General features: G+C 39.4%; 1 non-coding gene across 1 annotated transcript; it reads right to left on the bottom strand.

Moving 5' to 3' along the window:
* Positions 1–17,311: 17,311 nt before the first annotated feature.
* LOC128280186 (small nucleolar RNA R71) lies at positions 17,312–17,417 on the bottom strand. Its single transcript, XR_008270366.1, has one exon. It is a non-coding gene; the product is annotated as a small nucleolar RNA R71 (small nucleolar RNA).
* Between the last annotated feature and the right edge of the window lie 4,811 nt (positions 17,418–22,228).

The following is a 22,228-nucleotide window of genomic DNA, read 5'->3' as shown; positions in this document are numbered from 1 at the left end:
TTAAAATAATCTCTTGTACATATCTCTATGTAAATTCAAATAATTAATTCAATCTCATAAGCACATAAAAGATTATGCGAGGTAACAATGTATTTCTACCTTGAAATAGTTTAATCACAATAATCTTGTGAGTTATCCAAGGCTAATGTGTCGTTAGATACTGTTGCTAATTTAACCCTCAACTACCTTAATGATTAAACATGCACTAATTAAGTATCGTGTCAGTTAATTACAATTTCAATCTATTTAAATAATTAATTCATTAGTTACCTTACAATTGTAATGCAAGAATAACCTAGTCATGGTTTTACTTTAATCAAACATTCTTACCGAGGCCTATAACAACACAAACACAATTTTAATAAATTAAGTAGATGAAATGAAATCAACCTAACACAAATTAAATTTAATCCATATTAATTAAATTAAACATATCAACATCACAAATATCCATATACATGTTCATAACAACAACAATAAAATTAAAAGGATAAGGAACAAGAATCAAATCTGGTGTTTCTCTGAGGCTTTACTAGTTTGCTCCGCTCCTCCTTCTCCATTTTTTCTTATTAAATCGAGGCTTCCATAAACACTTGAATGTTGCTCCGAATGGTGGTTGAAGGAATATTTTTCAAAAGGTGAAATCAGCAAGGGAATAGGGGAAGGAAATGAAGAAAAATAGAAGGGAATGAAAATAGAAAAATGAGAGAAGTGGAGAGCTAAGAAGGGTTGAGATGTGTTTGAAGTGAGCAGCCAAGGGGGTATTTATAGGTTGAGAAGTCTGCTAAAAATATCCAATGTTAGCAGCCAAAGACTCCCCCTATGGCCGGCCACATATGTGGCATGTTTGAAGATTTCAAACATGCTATTTTTAGGTAGGGGCAAATCATGACAAGCATGAATAGTGAAGGGATTTGAATGCAAATTGAAGGAGTCTTCAAGGGTCATTTTGCAAGCCAAATAATCAAACAAACAAGCTGATTGTGTCAGCATGTGGACAGTTTTTAGCTGCCTAGTACTCGGTTGGATCGGTTTTCTCCGTTCAGCTCAACTATTCCTCTTTTCATAATTAATTAATAATAATTTATTTAACCCAAATTAAATTGGATTAAAATTAAAATTAATTATATTATGAATTAATAAACATAATTTGAACCGCCTTAAGCTGAAAAATTAATTCACCTTGATGCTTCAAAATTACTTCTCAGTTTTGCGCTTCTAGCAGTGTCTGCCGAGTCGTTTTTTGCCCTTTATGCAAATCTATCGAAAATAATCAAAATTTGATATAAAATTAATTAAGATTAAACATGTTCATAATTTGAGTGTAATTTAATTGACTTATAATTATTATATATTTTTCGACAAGAATTTTACTGAAACTACATGAATTTGAGTTAAAAAGGGGTATGAAAAAATGTGTATATTTTTGTGTTTCCAACAAGTTGTTCACGAATGGGGGTGCATAAGGTAAAGAAGGGGAGAGATGGGTGCATGGTGGCTGGTGGTCAGATCGAAAAAGAAGTAAAAGGAGGTGATGGTTGGGCGGTGGTAACAACGGTTATGATTGGGAAAGGATGGCGGCGGGGTTGCAGAAGAAAGCTAAAGAACGAAGAAAGAAAAAAAATTGGTTTCAGGTTTAAAAGAGGGACACAGTCATGTGAAAGGCCGTGTTGGGCCACACGGCCGCGTATATCACCCATGTAAAACCTCCCAAGCCATGTGGCCTTTTAAAATAATAATAAAAAAACCTCTAGCATGCACACGACCTAGGACACGCCCATGTGTTCCACATAGTTGTTTCGATAGGCTGTGTAGACTAGTTTAGCCTGTTTGTGATTCAAAAATTGAAAAGAAATTAAGCCTAACTTCTACACAGCCTAGGACACACTTGTGTGTCCAGCCTATGTGTCACACATGACTGTGTGCCAGGTTGTGTTCGATGATTGTTCGCTTTTCCCACACCCATGTGCGAGGCTGTATGGGCCATATGGTCTAGCAAACGCTCGTTTCCTAGGCCGTGTGTCTCACAAGGCCATGTCTTTAGATAGTGCCACTCCCTGTGCCTGTGTGGGATAAAATAAAATTGAAAAAACTAGCTCCAGTATGCACACGGCCTGGGACATGCCCATGTGGATCACCCTAGACCGTGTGGACCTTTTTATTTTTTATTTTTTTACAATTTTTTTTCAAACTTTTTCTTTTGTTTTTTCCAATTTATTTTTTGTTTCAATCCTTTTTAATTTTTTTTGAAATAAAATGTAAGTAAATTAAATAAATAAAATAAAAACACTCAAGTTGCCTCTCAAGAAGAGCTTAATTAGAGCCTAAGCTTGACTTCCTTTTTTAGCTAACTGTTAAGGTAGATTTGGAGCCGAAGCTCCTCTTTATCGTTGTCAGTATTACCACCAAAATAAATTTTGAGACGAAGACTGATTACCTTGAATGTGTCGTAATCAAGTTGTGTTACCTCAATGGTTTCGTATAGAAGTACGCTTTTTACCAAAAATGGGTTCAACCCTATTGACTTAAGCTTTAAAGGGGAAATTTTTATCTCTAACTTTGAATTGGTTCATTCTATTTACATACACACTATGTCTTTGCCTAGTTATTTCTTTGATCGTTCTTGGGTTCTAATCAGCCTTTGTTCGCCATTTATCTAATTCATTGAGCTACACTGTTCACTCTCCACTCGTCCCTTGGTTTTTTTCACCTTGGGATGGATACTGTTTGAACACATATTCATTAGTAAATTCATGCAAAGAATATCAAGCCACATGATTACTAAAATTAGCAGAATAATGAGTATCATCTCACTCCCTAGGAACTCTAACAAAATCACGTGCTTGAAGAGTAACCTTTTCATTACTTACACTCAACACATGTTCACCATTACCCACATCAATAACAGTTCTAGTAGTGGCTAGAAAAGGTTGGCCTATGATCATGGGTACCTCAATATCCTCAATATAAAAAAATCAACAGGGAATATAAATTTATCAACTTTAGCAAGTACATCCTTAATAATACCCTTAGGATACCTAATTGATCTGTCAGTTAATTGAATATTCATTCTAGTCGATTTTGGTTCCTTGTGACCAAGTTGTTTGAACATTTTATAAGGCATAACATTTATACTAGCCCCAAAATCAGTCAAAGCTTTTTTTAACATTTAAACTACTAATGGCTGAGCAATCATCACTGAGCTCCACAGTTTAAAAGGTGTCTAACTTCCTTTTATTTATTAACAACTTCTTTGAAAATTTTGCATACTTTGGCATCTGTGAAAGGGCTTCAATAAAATTTTTTCAATAGTTCAAGAAATTTACATTATTTTTCTTTTATGCAGTCTTGCTTTAATGTTGCAGGACATGAAATTCGTGATTTATATTCTTCAACCATCGACTTATACTCTTTAAATAGTGATTGTGTGTACTTGCTCATTTGGGTTAGTTTCAGAGTTAATAGTTAAACTACATTGCTACCTTTCTAAAACCATTTTAACAAGCTGTCCAACCTTATTTTCAAGCCCTTATATCGATGCTTGCTAATTTTTTAGAGCTGTTTCAATGTTTTGAAATTTAGTTTAGGACACCGAAATAAATTTAGCTAACACCACCTCAAGGTTCATGTGACAGCCCAAAATTGACCCTAGTCGGAAGGTGGTCTCGGGACCACAAAACCGAGGCATAAAAATAATTTAAAATTTATTTCGATGCCTATAATATGTGTGTATTCATGTATGACATTTTTGATGATTGGTTTAGTGTTATAAAGGTGAATTTCACTAGAAAGGACCTAGTAGTGAACTTTGAAAGTATGATGGGGAAATGTGTGATGACTAATTAAAGCATGCATGCAAAATAATGGACTTGCATGTTAAATTCCCCCTTTTATAGGTGGTGGCCGGCCATGACAAGGAGGATGGGCTAAACATGTCATGAAACATGTTTTGTTGGTGCATTAGGGTGAAATAATAAACAAAGGTGTATGGGTGATAAAAAATGAAAAAAAATGTGTGTGAGTGTGGTAATCCCCCCTTGCTATGAGTTGAGAAAGAGGAAGAAAAAATTTTGTTGTGTTCATCCTTTCTCATCCTTTTGGCCGAAAATCATAAGGGAAGAAAGAGGATTTTTGCTTCATGCTTGGTTTAGAAGAGATCTAGAAGGTGATTTGGCTAAATTGGCATCAAGATTAAGGTATGTATGAGGTTGTGTTAGGAGTTTCATGCATGTTTTGGTTGCTAACTTGATGTGCATGTTAGCCATGGCTCAAATCTTTGTTATGCCATGGAAATGGTATTTGGCCAAAGTTGTTATGGTGATAAAGCCATTGCATGCTAAGTGTGAAGCTTGATGATGATGCATGCAATGATGGATTGTCTACTCTTGAGTAAGATTTTGAGTTTTCTTTTGTGTTTAACCATGATTGAAGTTGAAAGGAGCATGATTGTCATATTCGCCATGATGCATTCATGAGCATGGTTCATGCTTCTTGCATGTTAGTTAAAATTTGTATTTTGGATGGCTATGGACACCTTGAAATTGGCCATGCTCATATATGTATATATATGTTTGCACATGATGTTTTGGCTATGAAGTAAGTGATGAATATATTGGTTTAAAGAAGAAGATGTTGAAGAATGCTTGTGAAATTGCAAGCACAATTCGGCCTACCACACATATAAGTGCTTGATGCTATATTATAAGTTTTGAGCCACAATGTGCAAAGCATTAACTAGTAAAATGCATGCTGTTTTTGTGAGGTATTAAGTGCATAATTGGCCTCAACATGTACATGAATATTCGGCCTTGGGTAGCCTATTGAAGGCCTTAGCTTTTCCTTGATGCTCAAATAAATTGTATTGAATTGCTTGATGTAGTATAAAATGTGCATGACCATTGTGTATTCAAGCTAAAGAGTGGCCATATGACCATTTAAAATCCTTGTCATATTCGCCATAAGCAAGCACAATGAGGTTTTAATAAATTGAATTTGTTTGAATTAGCTCAAGAGCTAAGAGGGCCACAATTGGACAAGGGGAAGGAAAAAGTGATCGAATAGCCGAAAAAGCCGTTCGACAACATCCGAGGTAAGTCCTCAAGAAGTGACCTTACTTGAATTATGTGAGATGAAGTATGAATGTGTATGATTATTGATTTATGTGAGTATGAGAAATTGAATGATACCCGGCTAAGTCTCAAGGCGAATATGCTTGTGAATATATGTGCGTTTGAGCCTTAGTAACGAAAATGAAATATGTATGTCCAATGATTATTGATGTATGTGTACATGAGAAATTGAATGATATCCGGGCTAAGCCCCGAGGACAATTATGCTGGAAATTATATCCGGTTAAGACCAAGGCAATTGTTCTAGTGGCTATATCGGGCTAAGACCGAAGGCATTCGTATGCGAGTTATTCTATCCGGCTAAGACCAAGGCATTTGTGCACGTGATTATATCCGGTTATATTCCGAAGAATCTTGGGCTGGAGGTGAGTGTTGGTTGCTGTAATGAATTCAATTAGTACGTACACTCGAAAAGCCCAAAGGATAAGGTACGTTATATGTGCATTGGAAAGTCGACATGTTTGAGCATCATTCGCTCGATCGACTAATGAATTTCGATTATCGAATTGATTGATACTTTGTGAAAGTATATAATGATGAAGTGTGAAGTAAGAATGCGTATTAATGAAATGATGCATGTGGCTATGTGAATGTATTGCTGTAATTAGAGTTGATTATATTCCTTGAGACTTACTAAGCATAAAAAATGCTTACCCGTTACTTTGGCCCTCTGTTTTATAGATTTCGCCGATAGCAATCGGATTCGGGATCAATAAAGTCGAAGTCATCCACACTATCCACGCCTCTATTTTGTTATAAATTTTGGTTGAACTTTGAAATGGCATGTATAGGACTACCCTTGTTGGTTGAATATGTTGTGATGTATATATGTACGGCCATGCGAAAATGGCTCGTAAAAGTGAAGTATCGACTTAGACTAATTGTGGTTTGAATGTATATATTTGGTGTCATGATGTGGCTATGGCTTGGAAATGGGAATGTTGGTCATATGATCAGCCATTGGCATGGTTAAAATGATCATATATGAACCTATGTATGGCAAGACTAGTTGGTTCATGGAGACTACCAAATAGGTAAGACCTACCTTAAAAACAGATGCTGCAAGCTGCAGTGATGTGAATGCGAAAAATCACCAAAATTCGTAGGAATGGAATTAAATAGTGAATAAGCTATGTAAATGAACCTTGATGAGTGTATTTTCATATGGAAGAAACGAAATGGTCATAGGAGTTACATGTTAAGAGATATTATAACTATTGTGAGACAGGACTAGAACGGTTTCTGGGTTCCCTGTCGCAACTTTAAAAATTTACTATAAATTATCCAAAAATAATTATGAGACATACCTTATATGTACAGATTCCATTTTGAGTCTAGTTTCATTAGAAACAAACGGCACCAGCATTAAAGCCCTGTACAGAGAGATATTCAAGTTATACCGCGCGAAGGTCAGAGCAGTCGATCCCTGTAACATGGGTGACTTTAACTAATAAACTGTACCAATTGGCCCGACCAAAAATTCTAGAAATAAATCCATGGATGGATATATGAGTCTAAACTCAGGGAAAATTTACGAAACCAGTTTCCGAGTTTTTAAACTCGGGATATGATTTTTAAGGTGACAGTGATGCAGTTTTCCAGCCTGACTGGAAATGTCAAATGGATGGGCAAAACAAGTGAACTTGGCTTGTTAACCCCTCGTGTCCGACACCGGCGATGGTCTCGGGTTCGGGGTGTTACAATTTTATTGGTATCAGAGCCACGGTTTAGTCGATTCTAGGACTACCGTGATGTGTTTGGGGTCTAGCTATACATGCCATTAAATGATGAATCGATAGTGTGGTGATTTCGACAATTTGACTTTGTGTTTGTTTATAGCAATGGATCCCGATCCCAACCGAAGCGATAGCTGATGATGTGGAGAGTGTGGCGCTGCTCCGCAAGAAGGGACAAAGGTCGGACTCTCAACCTATGGCCAACAACCCGAATGATGAGGCTAGGCAAGCCTTTTATAGTGTGATGAACGAATGGTTTAATCAATACATTTGAACTAACACTACTGTTCCACAACCTCCATTCGACAAATGCACCCCGCACCTACAATACCTCCGTGATGACCAAATAAGGTCAAGTAAGCCCCGATCGATAGGATTCAAAACATGGGGCCACTTGAATTTAAGGCTACGGATGATGATGATGCCGAAGCGAGCTGAATTTTGGTTAGATAACACTATCCGGTGCTTGATGAGCTATCCAGTACACCCGATGAGTGCTTAAAGTGTACCATCTCCTTGCTACGCGAGTCCGCCTACTATTGGTGGAGTACTCGACTTGTGGTGCCTAGAGAGCAAGTGACTTGGGAATTCTTTCAAACCGAGTTCAAAAAAGTATATCGATCGAGATTCATCGACCAAAAGCGGAGGGAATTCCTTGATCTTAAGCAAGGTTCAATGTCGATTCGACTCTGAACGAAAATTTGTGAGGCTTAGCCAGACGCTGCGAGAATGCATTTCGTCCAAGTCATTATGTAAACGCTTCAAGGATGGGCTGAATGATGATATAAGGATTTTGTTGGCATCCTCGAGATACGAGAGTTCGTAGTACTTGTTGAGCGAGCTTGTAAAGTCAAGAGCTTAGAAAGGAGAAACAAAAAGCGATGTGGGAACCGGAGAATTCAAAAGAGGTCCTCGGAAAGTCTCTTCAACAAGCATCGAAGAGATTTCGAGATGATGCGAGCCGGTCTAGAGGCGTTTGGGCTTTTCTAGACGAGGACGCGATCGACCCCTGTGACCACACGAGTCACTTGATCGCCATGGTGGAAATGATCGCGAGAGAGGGCGGAGTGTCCACATTGTGGCAAATGGCATTCGGGAGCTGTTGGTTTCGTGATCGCTCTGCTATAAGTGTGGATCGGCCGACCACTTTATGAAGGATTGCCCGAGGATGCATGAGCAGAATGTAAGTCGAGTGGAAACCCGGGTGCTACCATCGCCGAGGTAGGCCACCTAGAAATGTGGGCAATGTCGATTGGCGGTCGAGAGGATCTAGAGATGCTACCATCGGATCCGAGGCTCGTGCTCTGCTAGGACTTATGCCATACGCGCACGCGAGGATCTGCCTCTCCGGATGTCATTACCGGTACTTTCACTCTTTTCAATACAAATGTGATTGCTTTGATTGACCTGGTTCTACTCATTCATATATATGTGAAACCTTAGCATCCAAAGAAGACTTTGCCTATTGAGTCTCATCGAGTTTGTAATTCGGTGTCAAACCCTTGGGTCATTACGTGCTTGTCAACAAAGTGTGCAAGAAAAGTCCCCTAGTGTTCCGAGGTTCTTGTTTTCCGGCGGACTTGATGCTTTTGCCGTTCGATGAGTTCGACGTTATTCTTGGTTTGGATTGGTTGACCATGCATGATGCGGTTGTAAATTGCAAGAGCAAGACTATCGATTTGAGGTGCGCGAATAATGAAATAATTCGGTTGAGTCTACGGACTTAATGGAGTTGCCACCGTAATATCGCGATGTTGGCCCGTAAATATGTAAGAAAAGGGTGCGAAGTGTACCTTGCGTCGTGCTTTCGATGACAAGGAATCGAAAAGAAACCCGAATCGTGCCGTGGTTTGTGAATACCGGATGTTTTCCCAAAGAATTGCTGGGTTTACCACATGTCGGAAATAGAATTTGGCATCGAATTGGTACCGGTACCACTCAATTTCGATAGCTCCGTATCGTATGGCACCAACGGAATTAAAGGAGTTGAAAGCTCGGTTGCAAGAATTGGTGGATAGAGGTTTTGCTCGCTTGAGTTTCTCGCCTTGGGGTGCGCCGGTGTTGTTTGTGAAAAGAAGGATGGAACCATGCGGTTGTGCATCGACTATCGTCGACTTAATAAAGCGACGATAAAGAACAAATATCCGTTACCACGTATCGATGACTTGTTCGATCAACTGAAGGAGCCTCGGTGTTCTCGAAAATAGATTTGAGATCGGGCTATTATCAATTGCGAATCCGAGATTCGGACGTACCCAAGACGCCTTGAAACAAGATATGGTCACTATGAGTTCCTAGTGATGCCGTTTGGGCTCACTAATGCCCTGCAGATTTATGGATTTAATGAATTGGATCTTTAGACCATATTTGGATCGATTCAGTAGTCGTGTTCATTGATGACATCTTGGTCTATTCAAGAAATGAGACCGAACATCTTTGAACACCTGCGGTTAGTCTTTGCAAATTTTACGGGATAAGCAATTATATGCTAAGTTCAAGAAGTGTGAGTTACGGTTAAGAGAGGTTAGCTTCTTGGGTCATGTGGTATCTCAGACGGTATTCGAGTCGACTGAATAAAATTTCAGCCATACTTAATTAGAAGCCTCAGAAATATTCTTGAGGTTCGAGCTTTTTGGGGCTTCTTAGGTTATTACCGACGATTTGTAAAAGGCTTCTCAACGATAGCCACGCCGATGACGGCTTACTCCAAAAGGATGTTAAGTTCGAATGGACGGAGAAATGCCAAAAAGTTTCGATCAATGAAAACTTATTTGGTGAAGCCCCAATTCTAGTGCAACCCGAGTCCGCAAAGAGTTTGTCATCTATAGCGACGCCTCTCTACTTGGGTTAGGTTGCGTATTAATGCAAGAAGGTCGAGTTGTGGCCTATCGCGCCGAGGCAATTAAAGCCACATGAGAAAAATTATCCGACTCATGATCTCGAATTGGCCGCCATCGTATTCGCCTTGAAGGTTTGGCGACATTACTTATTTGGTGAAAGGTGCCATGTATACTCGGATCACAAAAGTCTCAAATATTTGATGACCCAAAGAGACTTAAATCTGCGACAAAGACGTTGGCTCGAGTTGTTAAAGGATTATGAGTGGTCATTGACTATCACCGGGAAAGGCGAATGTGGTTGCGGATGCCTTGAGTCGTAAATCATTATTCGCTTTTACGAGCGATGAGCGTGCACTTGTCTGCTTCATCCGATAGTGTATTAGTAGCTGAATTGAAAGCCAAACCACCGTTGATACATCAAATTCGAGAAGCTCGAGAAAGTCGACGACGAGTTGGCGCAAAACGGCCGAGTGTGTGCCGAACAAGGACTCGAATTTCAAATCGATGATGACGATTGTTTGAGGTTCAAAAGTCGTCTGTGTGTTCCAAAGAATTGAACTCATTTCGATAATTCGAATGAAGCCCATTGTAGCCGAATGGCAATCCACCCGGGAGTACGAAGATGTCAGATGATTTGAAACGTCGGTTTTGGTGGCATGGTATGAAGCGAGACATCTCCGACTTTGTTTGAGATGTTTAATATGTCAACAAGTGAAAGCGGAACATCAGTGCCTTCAAGATTACTTGACCAATCACGATACCCGAGTGGAAATGGGATCGAGTCACAATGGACTTTGTATCCGGACCGCCATTGTCGACAAGTAAAAAGGATGCGGTTTGGGTCGTGGTAGATCGATTGACTAAGTCGGCCCACTTTGTCCCGTCGTATGGATTTTCAATGGACAAATTAGCGGAATTGTACGTTTCTCAGTTGTGAGATTACACGGGTGCCTATTTCCATTGTGTCGGATAGAGATCCGAGATTTACCTCGCGATTTTGGAAAAAGTTGCAAGAAGCTTTGGGTACCAAGTTGCATTTCAGCACCGCTTTTCACCCCCAAACCGATGGTCAATCCGGCGGATAATTCGGATACTTGAGGATATGTTAAGATGTTGCGTCCTCGAGTTTAGTGGTTCATGGGAACGGTATTTGCCGTTGATTGAATTCGCTTACAACAACGACTTTCAATCAAGTATTAAGATGGCACCCTACGAGGCCTTGTACGGTCGTAAATGCCGTACACCATTGTTTTGGACCGAGCTCGGTGAAAGCAAGATTTTCGGTGGATTTGATTAGGGATGCTGAGCATGAAAGTGAAAGTAATCTGTGAAAGTCTCAAGATAGCCTCCGATCGTCGAAAGTCGTGCGCGGATCTGAAGCGTAAGGATATCGAGTATCGTGGGTGATAAAGTGTTTCTCAAGGTATCGCCTTGGAAAAAGATACTCGAGTTCGTAGTAAGGGCAAGTTGAGCCCGAGGTTCATTGGGCCATATGAGATATCCGAGCGAGTCGGTCCAAAGGCATATCGTTTGATTTTGCCCCGAACTCAAAAGGTTCACGATGTCTTTCACGTTTCGATGCTTCGACGCTATAGATCCGATCCATCGCACGTGATTAGTCCATCGAAATTGAAATTCAAGCTAATATGAGTTATGAGGAAGAACCGATTCGTATCCTATCACGAGAAGTGAAAGAGTTATGAAACAAGCGGGTTCCGCTAGTGAAAGTGTTATGGCTCAAGCACGGGATAGAAGAAGCTACTTGGGAGACCGAGAACTCTATGAAAGAGCGATATCCAAGCCTATTTACCGGTAAGATTTTCGGGGACGAAAATTTCTTAAGTGGGGGAGAGTTGTGACAGCCCAAAATTGACCCTAGTCGGAAGATGGTCTCGGGACCATAAAACCGAGGCATAAAAATAATTTAAAATTTATTTCGATGCCTATAATATGTGTGTATTCATGTATGACATTTTTTGATGATTGGTTTAGTGTTATAAAGGTGAATTTCACTAGAAAGGACCTAGTAGTGAACTTTGAAAGTATGATGGGGAAATGTGTGATGACTAATTAAAGCATGCATGCAAAATAATGGACTTGCATGTCAAATTCCCCTTTTATAGGTGGTGGCGGCCATGACAAGGGAGGATGGGCTAAACATGTCATGAAACATGTTTTGTTGGTGCATTAGGGTGAAATAATAAACAAAGGTGTATGGGTGATAAAAAATGAAAAAAATGTGTGTGAGTGTGGTAATCCCCCCTTGCGTGAGTTGAGAAAGAGGGAAGAAAAAATTTTGTTGTGTTCATCCTTTCTCATCCTTTTGGCCGAAAATCATAAGGGAAGAAAGAGGATTTTTGCTTCATGCTTGGTTTAGAAGAGATCTAGAAGGTGATTTGGCTAAATTGGCATCAAGATTAAGGTATGTATGAGGTTGTGTTAGGAGTTTCATGCATGTTTTGGTTGCTAACTTGATGTGCATGTTAGCCATGGCTCAAATCTTTGTTATGCCATGGAAATGGTATTTGGCCAAAGTTGTTATGGTGATAACGCCATTGCATGCTAAGTGTGAAGCTTGATGATGATGCATGCAATGATGGATTGTCTACTCTTGAGTAAGATTTTGAGTTTTCTTTTGTGTTTAACCATGATTGAAGTTGAAAGGAGCATGATTGTCATATTCGCCATGATGCATTCATGAGCATGGTTCATGCTTCTTGCATGTTAGTTAAAATTTGTATTTTGGATGGCTATGGACACCTTGAAATTCGCCATGCTCATATATGTATATATATGTTTGCACATGATGTTTTGGCTATGAAGTAAGTGATGAATATATTGGTTTAAAGAAGAAGATGTTGAAGAATGCTTGTGAAATTGCAAGCACAATTCGCCTAGCACACATATAAGTGCTTGATGCTATATTATAAGTTTTGAGCCACAATGTGCAAAGCATTAACTAGTAAAATGCATGCTGTTTTTGTGAGGTATTAAGTGCATAATTGGCCTCAACATGTACATGAATATTCGGCCTTGGGTAGCCTATTGAAGGCCTTAGCTTTTCCTTGATGCTCAAATAAATTGTATTGAATTGCTTGATGTAGTATAAAATGTGCATGACCATTGTGTATTCAAGCTAAAGAGTGGCCATATGACCATTTAAACTCCTTGTCATATTCGCCATAAGCAAGCACAATGAGGTTTTAATAAATTGAATTTGTTTGAATTAGCTCAAGAGCTAAGAGGGCCACAATTGGACAAGGGGAAGGAAAAAGTGATCGAATAGCCGAAAAAGCCGTTCAACAACATCCGAGGTAAGTCCTCAAGAAGTGACCTTACTTGAATTATGTGAGATGAAGTATGAATGTGTATGATTATTGATTTATGTGAGTATGAGAAATTGAATGATACCCGGGCTAAGTCCCGAAGGCAAATATGCTTGTGAATATATGTGCGTTTGAGCCTTAGTAACGAAAATGAAATATGTATGTCCAATGATTATTGATGTATGTGTACATGAGAAATTGAATGATATCCGGGCTAAGCCCGGACAATTATGCTGAAATTATATCCGGTTAAGACCAAGGCAATTGTTCTAGTGGCTATATCCGGGCTAAGACCCGAAGGCATTCGTGCGAGTTATTCTATCCGGACTAAGACCCGAAGGCATTTGTGCACGTGATTATATCCGGTTATATTCCGAAGAATCTTGGGCTGGAGGTGAGTGTTGGTTGCTGTAATGAATTCAATTAGTACGTACACTCGAAAAGCCCAAAGGATAAGGTACGTTATATGTGCATTGGAAAGTCGACATGTTTGAGCATCATTCGCTCAGTTGACTAATGAATTTCAGTTATCGAATTGATTGATACTTTGTGAAAGTATATAATGATGAAGTGTGAAGTAAGAATGCGTATTAATGAAATGATGCATGTGGCTATGTGAATGTATTGCTGTAATTAGAGTTGATTATATTCCTTGAGACTTACTAAGCATAAAAAAATGCTTACCCCGTTACTTTGGCCCTCTGTTTTATAGATTTCGCTCGATAGCAATCGGATTCGGGATCAATAAAGTCGAAGTCATCCACACTATCCACGCCTCTATTTTGGTATAAATTTTGGTTGAACTTTGAAATGGCATGTATAGGACTACCCTTGTTGGTTGAATATGTTGTGATGTATATATGTACGGCCATGCGAAAATGGCTCGTAAAAGTGAAGTATCGACTTAGACTAATTGTGGTTTGTATGTATATATTTGGTGTCATGATGTGGCTATGGCTTGGAAATGGGAATGTTGGTCATATGATCAGCCATTGGCATGGTTAAAATGATCATATATGAACCTATGTATGGCAAGACTAGTTGGTTCATGGAGACTACCAAATAGGTAAGACCTACCTTAAAAACAGATGCTGCAAGCTGCAGTGACGTGAATGCGAAAAATCACCAAAATTCGTAGGAATGGAATTAAATAGTGAATAAGCTATGTAAATGAACCTTGATGAGTCTATTTTCATATGGAAGAAACGAAATGGTCATAGGAGTGACATGTTAAGAGATATTAAAACTATTGTGAGACAGGACCAGAACGGTTTCTGGGTTCCCTGTCGCAACTTTAAAAATTTACTATAAATTATCCAAAAATAATTAGGAGACATACCTTATATGTACAGATTCCATTGTGAGTCTAGTTTCATTAGAAACAAACGACACCAGCATTAAAGCCCTGTACAGAGAGATATGCAAGTTATACCGCGCCAAGGTCAGAGCAGTCGATCCCTGTAACATGGGTGACTTTAACTAATAAACTGTACCAATTGGCCCGACCAAAAATTCTAGAAATAAATCCATGGATGGATATATGAGTCTAAATTCAGGAAAAATTTACGAAACCAGTTTCCGAGTTTTGAAATTCGAGATATGATTTTTAAGACGATAGTGACGCAGTTTTCTAGCCTGACTGGAAATGTCAAATGGATGGGCAAAACAAGTGAACTTGGCTTGTTAACCCCTCGTGTCCGACACCGGCGATGGTCTCGAGTTCGGGGTGTTACAGTTCAGTTTCTTTTCTTGCTAAAAAGGTTGTTGAAAACTCGGAAAGGATTGTGACCTTTGGTTACCTTGACCACCCTAAGAGAAATTTGGATGATTCCTCCATCTTGGCTATAGTTATTGCTATAGGGGTTATTTTGAGCTCTAGAATTGTTACCCATAAAATTGAGTTGCTCATGCTTCATGTTAGAACCAAAGGATAAACATTTCACATTGATTATCTCTGCTCCAATCGCATCATATTGCATACCAGATTCATCATGTTATTGCAAATTAAACCAAAATCTTTTTACTTAATGCTTTAACCTGACTTGCCAACATAGGAACTGCATCTATATTAAAAACACGGATTGCTTTAACCACTTTCATTCTCATGACTTGCCACTAATAGTTATTCAATGTCATCTCCTCAATAAACTCTTGAACTGCCTCAGGTGTTGATAAACCGTAATTTCTACATATTTTTACCCCATGTTTAACGCATTTTTTGGATAATTTTCCCTTAGAATTGGTGAATTCAATGCTCCTAATGCTTTAATTTCATGTTTTATACTTAGGAGAGCATAGGAGAGCGAAAGGAACGAGAAACGGGCCAAAAATGGAGAAAATGGGCCAAAGTATGAAATCAACACGGCTTGGACTTCCTCACACGGGCAGACCACACGGCCATGTCAATTTGGCAGAATCAAAGCATGACTCACACGGGTAGAACACACGCCCGTGCCATTCTAACAGGCTCGAACACGGCCTGAAATAATAACACACGTGCGTGTCACACGGGCGTGTCCCTGCCGAGCCCAAGTTGAGTGCAATTCGAAAAAGGCCACTTTTGAGGGCTCTTAGGTATCCTAAAGCCTATAAATACACCCTAGAGGTGGAAGAAAGAACACACACAGAATAGGGAGTAAGGAATTACTCCAAGGAAGCCGATTGATCCATCTCAGAAGTCGGATTCATCATCAAGACTGAAGATCTCTCCTCAATTTCCCCTTTAAGAGTTTTGGGTTTTCTTTATGTTTTGTATTCTTTATTATTCTGAGATGTTTTCTTATTTAGTTATGAACTAAATCCCCTAAATACCTAAAGGGAATGAAACCTAAGACAAATCTTGTTATTACTTTTTGAATTGTATGATAAATATTTAACTTGTTCTTAATTATGTGTTCTTAATTCTTGTTTTGACATCCCAGGATACTGATTCAAGAAAAGCTCTTATTCAGAGGAGGAATAGACCCTGTCTAAGAGTACATTTTTCATAATTAAGCGGAGTTGTTTGCGCGCCTAGACATAGGGTAACAAGATTTTGCCGGATTAGGGTGAAACCTAATAAGGGAATTTATAGATCGAGTTAATGCAACCCTAGGGTGTTAATTAGAGAAAAGTCTCAATTATTCAATCTAGGGATTAGACGTTATTATTCTTGAATAGGGATAATAACATAACTTAGGGATCTCTACGGAACAAGTTAAATGAATGAATCGTTCGATTCGGAGTAAGAATAACAAGTACAGTCTAGGTGGATTTTTCCTTAGGTGTTGTCTTAATTCAATCGATTTTCCCAAAAGCAATTCCCCAATTCTATTCTCTGTGAGTTCTTAGTTTAGATAATTAGTTAGTTAAAATAAAACCCTGTTTATTCCTAGGCTAGATAATAAAAAGACAGTCATTACTAGTACTTTTAGTTTCTTTGGGTTCGACAATTCAGTCTTGCTAAAGCTTTTCTACTATTCGATAGGTACACTTGCCTACATCACAATAATAGTTAGTTTCAAGAATGATTAATTATAAATATTTAAAACCTATCACGAAATCATGCGATCAAGTTTTTGGCGCCATTGTCGGGGAACTAAAATATTAGGAACACTCAATTTTTATTACTTTAGCTATTTATTTTTCTTGCGATCTAATTTTATTTTTAATTTTATTCTAATTTACTAATTTCCCTTTTCTTTCTTCTGGCAGGTTTTTATAGTTTATGACTAGAATAAACCCATTAGGACCACTACTTTTTGACGAAGAAATAGATTGTACAATTCGCAGAAACCAAAGAGAAATAAGGCGAAGCCTAAGATACACAGAGAACGAGCAAGAAGATGATACTCAACCCCCAACCGAAGAGATGGCCGAAAACCAAGACAATCAGCTACCTCCTGCAATTGCGGCTAATCAAAATCCTGCTCCATGCACTATGTATGATTATGCTAAACCTCCTTTAACAGGAATTGAATCGAGCATAGTTAGACCTGCTGTAGCTGCAAATACTTTTTAACTAAAACCTAACACAATTCAAATGATACAACAGTTTGTTCAGTTTGATGGTTTGCAGGATGAAGATCCCAAAGCTCACTTAGCAAACTTTTTGGAACTATACGATACATTTAAAATTAATGGCATTTCTAACGATGCCATTCGTATTCGGTTATTCCCTTTCTCATTGAGGAACAAAGCTAAACAGTGGTTGCACTCGTTACCACGAGGGTCAATTTCTACTTGGGAACAAATGACCGAAAAACTTTTACTAATATATTTTTCACCGGCTAAAACAGTTAAATTACGTAATGATATCTCTTCTTTTGTGCAGATAGATTTAGAAACACTCTACGATGCATGGGAGAGATACAAGAACCTTTTGAGAAAGTGCCCTCACCATGGATTACCGCTTTGGCTACAAGTTCAAACGTCCCATAATGGCCTGAATCCTTCGACACGAAAAATGGTTGACGCAGCTGCTGGCGGAACCATCAATAATAAAACACCTGAAGATGCTTATGAGTTCATAGAGGAGATGTCATTGAATAACTATCAGTAGCAAGTCATGAGGACAAAGCCAACAAAAATAGCCGGTGTTTATAACGTCGATTCAGCCACCATGCTCTCTAATCAGGTAGAACTCTTGAATAAGAAAATTGATGGTTTTCTTAGTTCTTCACAGGTTCACCTAGTGATGCAGTGCGAAGCAAGTGGAGGTGTAACAAGCCATTCGGAATACCAACCTTATGGCCACAACATGGATAACAAGCAATTAAATTACATGGGTAATAATCCTCGACCTCAAAACAATCCATATAGTAACACTTATAATGCAAGTTGGAGGAACCACCCAAATTTCTCATGGGGAGGCCAAGGAAATTAGTGACCACCTCCGGGCTACCAACAAACACCTTATCAATAGGAAAAGAAACCGAACCTTGAAGATATGCTCACAAATTTTATCTCGGTATTAGAAACCCATTTTCGGAACACTGAAACGACACTTAAAAATCAACAAGCGTCAATCCAATGGCTCGAAACTCAGATAGGCCAGCTTTCTAAACTAATCTCTGAATGACCACAAGGTAGCTTGCCAAGTAATATTGAACCTAATCCAAGGGAACACCTCAACACGATTAATATTCAAAATGAAGAAGGATTTGTTGAGCCTGAGCCAGAACCGAGGCAAGAAACGGTGGTAAGCAAAGGTAAAGGTGAGGTAGATTATAATAAAAACAAACCAGTGACTGTCGAATCTAAACCTCGTGTGCCATACCCTAACACGACAAGGAAAGATTGCTCAGATGATTAATTTGGTAAATTCCTTAAACTCCTAAAAATACTTACATATTAACTTACCGTTTATTGAAGCTCTATCGCAGATGCCAAACGCAATGAAATTTTTGAAGAAGCTTTTAGCAAATAAGCGGAAGTTGGACGAGGCGTCGTATGTGGAGCTAAACACAGTTTGCTTAGCTATTCTCCAGAATAAGCTACCTAACAAACTAAAAGATCCAGGGAGTTATACGATTCCTTGCTTAATTGGTAGTTTAGATGTTAATAATGCATTAGCTGATTTAGGGGCTAGTATCAACGTCATCCCTTACAAAATGTTTAAGCAACTAGGTCTCGGGAAACCCAAACAGACTAGGATGACTAGGATGAGCATTCAATTAGCAAATAAAACTATAAGATTCCCTAGGGGTATTATTGAAGATGTGCTAGTTAAAATCGATAAATTTATATTTCCCGTTGACTTCATTATTCTAGATATAGAGGAGGATAGCAACACTCCTTTAATTCTAGGAAGGCCCCATTTAGCAACTGCAAAAATGATCATTGATGTTGTCACAGGTGAACTCACACACCGGGTGGGAGACGAAACAATCATCCTTCAAGCTCACAATTCTGGCAACACATCAGAAATTGAAGGTGATCGTTTAACCCATTCTACTAAAACTGACAATATGGTACAACCTACTTTGCTGGAAATGAGTCTGAAAGAAGCACATGAGTCATTCTCAAGCAATAGAAGAGAACCTACTCATGAAGAACAAAGACTACAAATAGAGGAGCTAGATGAATGGCGAACACATAAACCGAGAACACATGATAAACCAAAACTACGCTAGAACGAGCTCGATACCTTTCCAAATCAACTTCAGGTTGGTGATAAAGTATTATTAGTTACCGCAGATCCTCACATTGTCACTGCCAGACCGATGAAGAAATCCCTCTTACGGTACTTAGTATTTTTTCATTCGGTACAGTTGAGGTAAGTCAGCCCAAGTTTGGCACTTTTAAGGTAAACAACACCCGTTTAAAACCTTATTTTGATGAGATTGATAGCAGGAATGAGGAGTATAAACTCCTCGAACCACCATGACCATTCAATGGAGAGGTAAGTCGAGCTTAGACTATAAATAAGCGCTTTTCGGGAGGCAACTCGAGCACTAACAATATTAATTTCATTAAATTTTAGTATTTAACACCTAACTTACTAATATAGATCTTGAATACAGGTTTTTCCACAAAGACATGGCCAAGCACACGGGCGTGCTTAGGGCCATGTGAAAATAGGGTAAAAGATTTCCCCAACACGGGCTATGATAAAACACCGCGGCCGTGCGACATGGTCATGGTCAAACCTGCCAAGACAAAACAAGCGTGCGACACGTCTGTGTGGAAGAACCGTGGGTGAACCTGTTAAAACAGCATGGGCGTGCGACACGCCCGTGTCTAGTACCCGTGGTCGAACCTGTTAAATTAACACGGGAGTGGACCTTGCATACACTAGCGTGGGATAAGTGAATGAAGTTAGACACGGTCATTCAACATGGCCGTGTGCACCCCCATGTCCAAGGAACACGGGCGTGTACGAAATGTCAGACGCGCCCAAATTCAAAATTCGCGAATCACATGGGCTAAAATTGGGGAACACGGGCTTATTACCTAGCCGTGTGCCCCAAAATCTATAAAAACCCTACACTATTCATTGTCTTCCCCATCCAAAAACCCTAACCCTAGCCACTGCAAGTCCACACGACCTCTCCGCTACGCTCGTGCGCCGCATCCAACTCCATTTTTGTTGTTCATTCTCCCTTTTCTAGCGTTTGTTTACTTTTTTCCTTTTAATTGCACTCATTTTTCATGTTATTTATCATAGAATTGTGCATTTTTCATGATTAGTTTCATCTTTCTCTCACTCACATTTTATTCATAGAACAAGCTATTATCTTTTTCATGTGCAAATTTTTACTCTTTATATGATTCCTCTACTTTATTTGATTAGTTAGAAGTAAATATTCATGTTTAGAACAATAGACATACTCATTCCTTTAGTGTTAACATTTTTCATCCGTCACACATGCTGCATTCCATGAAATTCGTTGTTATTTTCACGACATACAATTGATTGCTTTGATTAACTTGTTAGTCTTAGTAGTTACTGAAATTATGATTGTTATTTACAATTTGTCTTCATTTTACTTTGATTATTCCTCAAGATGAATTAATGGTTTTGATTGTAGGTACCATGTCATCTTCACGAGGAAAGAAAATCGTCGTACTTACTTCCAAGAAACGGAAGGGAGTGTCATCTTCCACGGGTCCAACTGCGGAAATTCGTCACCTTCTCCTACAGTTTCCTCGTGGGCCCCAGAAAGAACTTTTTCAAATACTTCGGGCCCAACCTTTAATTGTGGGCCGCTGCATCAACTGGGTTGCCGTAGAACAAGTTCAGTTGGCTGATGCAATTCGGGCCCTCCTAACCACCGACCCTTGGGAGATGTTTTTTGGGATCATCGAGCCAACGTACCTCGAGCTCACGATGGAACTATGCTCAACATTCCATCTTCAGACCGTAATGACGAACTACGATGATCCCGGTACGGTCCAATTTCACCTAGGTGGATTAATCTGCCAGCTAAGCGTCCCAGAGTTTGGTGCTGCACTAGGCTTATATAATGAGGAGTTCAAGGAGGAGAATGAACTACATGCTCTCACTCACCACATACACTTCTCTCCCTCGAAGTGCTGGCACACTTTGGCCCCTGGCGCGGCCTCCTACAATCCTAGCCACTCTAAGGCATCAGTTCTCCCACCTTCCCTGAGGTACCTACACGCCATTTTGGCTCACATGATTACAGGAAGGCGAGAGAGCACTGGCGTCGTCAACACTCATGACACCTTCTTTTTATGGTGTATGTCACACGGGCACGTCATTGACCTTGCCTATTTCATCGCCCTCGTGATTCAGCACCAAACTAAGTGGCATAGGAAGGGGGTCATCTCTATTGGCCCCTATGTGACGCGATTGGCTCGACACTTCGGGCTCCTGGACACCGCGGTCCAAGAATCATCATTGACCCTTATTGGCCAGATGTCTCCACAAGGCATCTCGAGCATGCTTAGTCTGAAGATGATCGAGAGGCACTGAGGAACCTACCCTCCTCAATATCATCTGGCCCAATCTACCGAGGAGGAGGCCTACGAGGACATTCCTGATGATGTCCCTTCGCAGCACGAGGACCCACCATCCCAGCCACCACCACCTTCTCGTCCAGTTCATACGACAGCTTCATATGCTGACATCTTTGAGCGCCTCACTCAATTCAAGCAACAGTGTTTTCAATGAATTGACAACATTGATGCTACTCTACAGCAGATTTGTCAGCACCTCCACATCTCCTCGCCAGTCCTACCTCGTAAACCATCTAATAATGAAGATGTTTAAAAATATTTATTTATTATTTTATGTTTTTAATTTTTTTTTAAAACTACTTTTTATTTTTAATAGATTTTATATTTTTATTTTTAATTATCAATTTCGGTTATTTCTTTATGAGTAATTATTCTTCCTAATATCCCCTAAAAATTTCCTGATCTTATCACAGTTATATAAAGCTCTTGAGCTCATCATTGTATAAGAACTAAAAACTCCACCGGGAAAGGTTCTCCACGACTGCCATGTCCTGATCGACCATGACCATAGCTACCACTAGATATAATATTCTTTTGGAGCAGGACTTATGGACTAATGAACCTCTACCACCGTCAGAGTATCCTCCTCCACTTTCGCACCGATTACTCTCCAAAACTCCAGTTCGAGGAATTCATCATACAGGAAGTTTCACTTCTCTCCCTATCTTATTTTTATATTCTAATATGTATCTTTGTACATTGAAGGCAATGTACATCTTAAGTGTGGGGGGATA

This window comes from Gossypium arboreum, chromosome 8 (genome assembly GCF_025698485.1).
Source record: "Gossypium arboreum isolate Shixiya-1 chromosome 8, ASM2569848v2, whole genome shotgun sequence".
Lineage (NCBI taxonomy): Eukaryota > Viridiplantae > Streptophyta > Magnoliopsida > Malvales > Malvaceae > Gossypium > Gossypium arboreum.
Note: the sequence above shows the minus strand (reverse complement) of the source record. Positions and strands in the feature narration are given on the sequence as shown.